Source organism: Tenrec ecaudatus, chromosome 15 (genome assembly GCF_050624435.1).
Source record: "Tenrec ecaudatus isolate mTenEca1 chromosome 15, mTenEca1.hap1, whole genome shotgun sequence".
In the NCBI taxonomy this organism is placed as follows: Eukaryota; Metazoa; Chordata; class Mammalia; order Afrosoricida; family Tenrecidae; genus Tenrec; species Tenrec ecaudatus.
This window is the reverse complement of record NC_134544.1, coordinates 99,168,494-99,175,059: the sequence shown is the minus strand read 5'-3', so window position 1 is coordinate 99,175,059 and position 6,566 is coordinate 99,168,494. Positions and strand designations below refer to the sequence as shown.

Sequence of the window (6,566 nt, the reverse complement as noted above, 5' to 3'; positions counted from 1 at the left end):
TAAAAGAAATATTCTAACATTTTAGTACTTATTGTACTTAGAGCCAGTGTACAATAGAAGTTGTTATTGTTTGGTGTCATTAAGTGAGTTCTAAATCATAGTGACCCTGTGTACCACAGGAAGAAACACTGGCCTGTACTATACCATCTTCATAATTGTTCGTATATTTGAGCCCGTTGTTTGCCTTTGTCAATCTAAAACGTTTTCTTCTTGTTTGCTGCCCCTCTACTTTACCAAGCACCAGTTTTAATGTGATGTTACTATTGTATTTACCTCCAGTTTTCAAATACACAAACACACTAAGGTTTTACGTATATGAATAAGAACATATATTCAAAAGGACAATAAAGTCAGACCTGTCATATGAATTCTGGACTCATAGAACCATAGAGAGCAGAGTAAAAGCTCCTTAGGCTTTTGTGTTTTTCCATTTTATAGAACGTACTGTTTCATCTTTACCATAGCAGGTACTGTCCTTATAAACAATAGTCCAAAACTAGACCGATGATGTAGTAGTTTATTTTCTCAGTCTCAGACATGCATAAGCACTACATGGAAGTTAGAGTGTACTTCAGTATCTTAAGAGCTGAAAAAAATATTCAGTTTGGACAACAGAAAAGGGGGTGAAGGGAGATGACGGACAGGGCAAGGTATGACAAAATAATAATTTATAAATTATTGAGGGTTCATGAGGGAAGGGGGAGTGGAGAGGGAGGGGGAAAAAAAAGAAGACCTGATGCATAGGGCTTAAGTGGAGAGCAAATGCTTTGAAAATGATGAGGGCAAAGAATGTACAGATGTGCTTTACAAAATTGATGTATGGATTGTGATAAGAGTTGTATGAGTCCCTAATAAAATGTTTAAAAAGAAAAAAAGAAAATATTCAGTTTGTTTTGTGTAACATTAAAATTGTGTTGCGATGGTAGAAGTATATTGCTTATTCTTTTACGTGGCCCTGAGCACACCTTGTACCATGTGGATATTCAGTGTCACATAGGGAAGTTGGTGCCTTTAGCTCAGTCAGTTCTGTCTATGAGGTATGTGACTTTGATCATACATCTGATAATAATCTAAACGTTTGTCAGGATAAGAATCTGGGTGTTTGCGGGTTTTTTCCCCACTAAGACCTCCACATTTTATTATTTCCAATTCATCGCAATCCCTTCCTGTATGGTCAGTGTAATGAAGAACAAACTTTCAAATAATGTTGGTGGGAATGATGACATATTAATCTCTGCCATATCAAGTAAGATTCTTATTTTCCTGAATGTCTATGCAGCTTAATGAAGCCTTAACTCCTGCCTGTTTTTTCACTTATGTGTTACCGGATCACACCCATGACTACTCTCCTCCCTTTCCGGGTCACGCTGAGAAGGGCCGGAAGTGGCGGTGTCCTAGCCGGAAGTGAGTGTCATACCGTGGGTCCTACTTGCTCTGCCTGGTGAGTGGTGCCAGAGAAGCGCCTGCAACCTGAGTACTGTGTAGTCGGCGCGCCCAGGTGAGGGGTCGCGCGGTGACCAGTTTGGGGTGACCCTGGTGCACACAGCAGCCTGGCTGCGTGCAAGCGCCCTGCTTCCCCCTCCCCCGCTCCGTCAGCGCCCCTCGCGTGGTGAGATGTGGGAGGGTGTCCCAGGGGCTGCTTCCATCCCCCAGTTTTGGGATTGGTTGGGGTTCCTAGGGAGAATTCCTGTTGGAGAAAGTAGGATCCCAGACTGGGGCTTTAGGCGTCGGGGTTCCGGATTCATTGCGGGAACTTTGCGTGTCTCCCCGCTCCATTGTTTCCTTTCACACAGCGGTGGCTCCTCCCTGAAACTCCTACAACGTCTTCCGCTCACAGGTGAGCCCCGGGTCTGTGGCTTCTCTCACCACGAAGTGACTGCTGTTCAGGAAGCGAGTGGCTGCAGCTGGAGCACAAAACGTTAGGGCTTCCTCCGGAGGTTTGCCCAGTCTGGTCCCCTGGGCGGTGCCTTCTCCGGGAGCGGGGAAGGGGAGGGGGAGGGGTGCACCCGGTAGTCCAGAAACTCCCTGGCTCATTCTTGACAGCCAGTAGGGCGGCAGCGGGGAGCGCGCTCAGCCATGAGGGTGTTGAAGTGATAATCCAGCGCACCCACCGCGCATTGAGGTGTGATTGGCATTCCCAGGTTGTGGGGTAAGTCCAGGACTGGGACCTCAAGGGAGGTGACCCAGGTTGGTGGCTACCAGTCAACCGTATGGCAGGTGGCAAGTAAAAGGAGAAAGAGACCGGCCCAGCTGTACAAAGATGGGGTTCGGTGAGCAGGAACTCAACCAAAAAGAGGGCCAGTCTTTCTTTGGGAAGGCATATAAGTCTCCAAAGAAGGGCAAGACCCTTCAAGTACAGAAGACCCCCGTTCCCACATACACTCTTAAACATTTTTGCATGTTATTTAATTTTTAAAAAACCCTGTTTGTGTTTAACAGTAGAAAAAAGCTGGAGGAAAGCTTCTTAGTGGAGGACAGACAGCTGGAGGAAAGGATTCTTCAAGAGAGACAGGAGGAAATTGCCACCAGTAATTGTTTTTCATGCAGAGAAAGTAGCCAGTAAAAGACATCCAGGCAATTGAACTGGATCCATTATTTCTGCAAATCTGTTAGTGTGGGGGAGTGTGGGAGCTGCTCCTGCCTATTGCCCAAAGGGATATTTCTGTTTCTGCTGCCTCTGAAGAAGTAGCTTGTCCGATGTTTAGATTTATGCCGACTCCATTTTAACTGTGTATTCCCACCTGGAGTCATTTTATCCCTGCTCTAATGAAAATTGCGAGTGTGTTGCTTGGTTTGTAGGGTACTTTTGGTTTGGTTTTGGTTTTGAGTAAGCGCTTTTAGGAAAATTTCCAGCTTTACCGAAGCCATGAGCTAGATCCGGGAGTTGAAGGAGGCTGTAGAGTTGCTCAAGGAGACCATCCAGGTGGGGTGTGGCTCTGCTAGTGAGGGACTGAGGGGCTGGCCTGGTGCTCCACATCACTCCTTGAACACATGCTGGCATGACAAGAGGCAGCGCTCCCATGAAAACTCACTGGCAGCTATTCTGACCCAGCGACCCTATGGATAGGGTAGAACTGCCTGTGGGGGTTTCCCAGACTGTAACTCTTCACAGGAGTAGGAAGCCTCTTTTTCCAGCCAGTAGTTTCCAGCTGATGGCTTTGTGGTTAGAAGTACAGCATGTAACCCACCAGACACCGGGACACCTGATCTCTACTGTAGTCTTAATTCTCCACCCAATCTAGCTCTTCTAGGAAAGCTCATCCCCAAGCCACATGGGACTTCCTACAGTCCCCTGGCCAGGGGGAAGTTCTGTTCAAGTCCTTGCCTGAGTTTGGAGGGTGATTCATTTGCAGAGAACAGCTCTTGTTCATTCCGTGAAGGTTCACACTGTACTTTCTAGATCCCAGCTCCTGTGCAGAGGCAAAAGCCCACCAGCATGTCTGTGTAGGCTGATAGGCCCTACCGTCAGAATTGAGATCAAATTCTAGTGCTTCTATTCATTAGCTGATTTCCTTGGGAAAGTATTTGAGCCTCTAGTGGTTCGTCTCTGAAGCGGGCCAGATATTTGTGGGTTAAGCGACTCAGTGCAGGTCTGGCATGCCTTCAGTGGCTGCTGATGTGATCCGTGCTGCAGAGAGACTTGCACACACATCCTAATGATGCTGGACCACGTGGAAAGGAGGCCACGGGACACTTACAGCTGAGGATGAAATTCCAGGAACATTGCTGGGGCCTGTCCTCCCTTTCAAGTGCCTCAGGGACACAGGCATTTGAAAGGACATGAAGAAAGAGCTGGACACAGGCCAGCCAGGTCCTGGTGCTAACTAGCCTCCCAGAACTCATCCTCCTTCTTGATGAGCACAGGGAACCTTTGGCGGGAGTTGAGCAGAGCAGTGACATGACCATGGCAGCATGATGTATATCACTGGGGCTTCAGTGGAGCCTGGTGCAGGTATTTGGAGAAAGGGTGCAGGTGTGGCTGCAGGGAGAGCGGGTAAGAGGTTGGGATAGTTCAGAAAGGAGGTGTGGCTGTGACATAGGGATTGTGGTGGGGGCTGACGGGAAATACCGGAGCTATTTTGCGTTGGGGGCAGATGATAGAGGGGGGTGGCAGGCAGGATTTGGTAGCATACAGGGTCAAGAAATAAAGCCGACTCTTAGCTTTGTGATGTAGGCAAAGCTTGGGGACCTGGATGAGGATCAGGAGGCAGGATGTGGGCATCTATGCAGGCATTTGCATTCCTTACCTGAGTCAGGACCCCAGGAATAACTTGCTACGTTGACTGGCAGTTACTGAACTGGCTGGGTCTTTTCCCTCTGTGTTGCAGCAAGGTCCAACCTGATAAGCTCTCCCGAGATGTCCAAGCAGCCAGACTACAACCCGGGGAAAATTGAGAATAAAGCAGAACCCGCTGTAGACCTGCTTCTCAATTACCTGCAAGGTGAGGCTGGTTGCAAGGGGGTGTGGGGTGTCGGGGCTGGGGAGTGGGTCGGAGTTCTGCTGGCTCCTGAACAACTACAGGTGTTGACAGCTGTTGCTTGAGTGAGTATGGGACCTGGGGGACACCACTCACCCCAGTGGACTATGTCATTCCAGCTTTCAAGAAGGCCCTGGACCTGGTCATGCAGGTGCAAAAGCAGACCAACAAAGGAACCAGAAGCAAGAAAAAGCCCCACAAATCTGAAAAGCCTAACAAATCTGAAAAGAATGGAAGTTTCCCACAAACTTTTTGAAGCCCCCTTGTATCTATCTCACAACTTTTGCCTGTTCAGTTATTTACAGGTTTAAGCCTTATTGACAGCTATTATAAAAATCTGTTTGAAAGCTAACATTCCATGATCCTTGTCATTTTCCCATCACCTCTACCCTCCACCCCCCACTTTCTGCAACTGACCCTGTTAACCACCAGTAACCTTTGACATCTCACTCGGGGGAAGTTCTGTTCCAGTCCCTGCCTGAGTGTGGAGGGTGGTTCCTGTGCAGAGACCTGCTCTTGTTCATTCCGTGAAGGTTCACACTGTCCTTTCTAGATCCAGCTCCTGTGTAGACACAAAAGCCCTCCAGCATGTCTGTGTAGGCTGATAGGCCCTACCATCCGAATTGAAATCAAATTCTAGTTTTTCTATTCATTAGCTGATTTCCTTGGGAAAGTCTTTGAGCCTCATTGAGCCCCTAGTGTTTCGTCCCTAAAGTGGGCCAGATGTTTGTGGGTTAAGTGATTCAGTGCAGGTCTGGCAGGCAATCAGTGGCTGCTGATGCGATCCTTGCTTCAGAGAGACATGCAAACACATCCTAATGATGCTGGACCGAGTGGAAATGACACGGGACACTTACAGCCGAGGATGAAAGTCCAGGAAAATTGCTGGGGCCTGTCCTCCCTTTCAGATGCCTCAGGGACACAGGCATTTGAAAGGACAAGAAGAAGGAGCTGGGCACAGGTCAGCTGGGTTCTGGTGCTAACCGGCCTCCCAGAACTGATATCCAGCTTCCTGATGAAGGCGGGGAACCTTTGGAGGGAGTTGAGTGGAGCAGTGACATGGTCATAGCAATATTAGGTATATCACTGGGGCTTCGGTGTGGAGCCTGGTGCAGATACTTGGAGAAAGAGTGCAGGTGTGGATGCAGGGAGAGCAGTGGGGAGGTTGTGGGGATAGTTCAAGAATGTGGCTGTGCACAGGGATTGTAGTGGAGGCTGATGGGAGATATCAGAGCCATTTTGGGTTGGGGCAGATGGGGGTGGAGGTGGCTGGCAGGACTTGGTAGCATATAAGGTGAAAAAATGATGAATTTTTAATATTTTGTCTTCCTGAGCTGCCCTTTGAAATGATCTGTTCAACTTTATTAACTCTATCATTTCTTCCATTTGCCTTAGCTACTTTAAGTAATGAGCAATTTCAATGTCTCTTCTGATATCCACTTTGATTTTTTTCTTGCTTTTCTGTGTTTAATGACCTTTTGCTTCCTTCACATATGATGTTCTTAATATCGCCCCTCCTCCCCCAGGTAATTAGTGTTCATTTCATTAAATGTTACCTAAATTCAGATTGGATAGCCACAAAATATATTTTAGCTCTTGTAGACTTGTTTTAATATTTTTCAGTTTCAAACAATTTATAGAAATTTCAGACTAAATGTATAATAGAGTTATATAGTTTATGTTTAACATACTTATATCTTTAGAGTACTGACTAACTTCTTGACTAATTTTTAATTTGTGGAGTTTTAGTTGTTGACTTATAGCATTTATGTATTCTGAATACAAGATTATTAGGTATCATGAATAGTTACTGATGTAGGTTGCCTTTTTCAAATTCTTGATTGTGTCTTTCCAATTATAAGGGACTTTAATTGGGATGAAGTTCAACTTATGTTGAACTTGGGCTGCATATGTTTAAGATGTCATAATTGCTTAAAATGCAAGATATCTTAAGAAACCATTCCCTAATCCAGCGTCACAGACATTTATGTATATGTTTTCTATTAAGGGTTTTAGGATTTGGCTCTTACATATAGGTCTTAAGATCTATTTTGAGTTAGTGTTTGCATATGGTGCAAAGTGGCAGTC

The 6,566-nt window shown here is 46.3% G+C and overlaps 1 long non-coding RNA gene across 2 annotated transcripts; it reads left to right on the top strand.

Moving 5' to 3' along the window:
* Positions 1–1,428: 1,428 nt before the first annotated feature.
* On the top strand, positions 1,429–5,721 carry LOC142427751 (uncharacterized). 2 transcript variants are annotated; one of them, XR_012780086.1, is made up of 3 exons: positions 1,429–1,498; positions 4,329–4,442; positions 4,598–5,721. It is a non-coding gene; the product is annotated as an uncharacterized LOC142427751 (long non-coding RNA). The 2 variants fall into 2 exon arrangements; XR_012780085.1 differs by lacking the exon at positions 1,429–1,498 and adding an exon at positions 1,729–1,837.
* Positions 5,722–6,566: the final 845 nt, after the last annotated feature.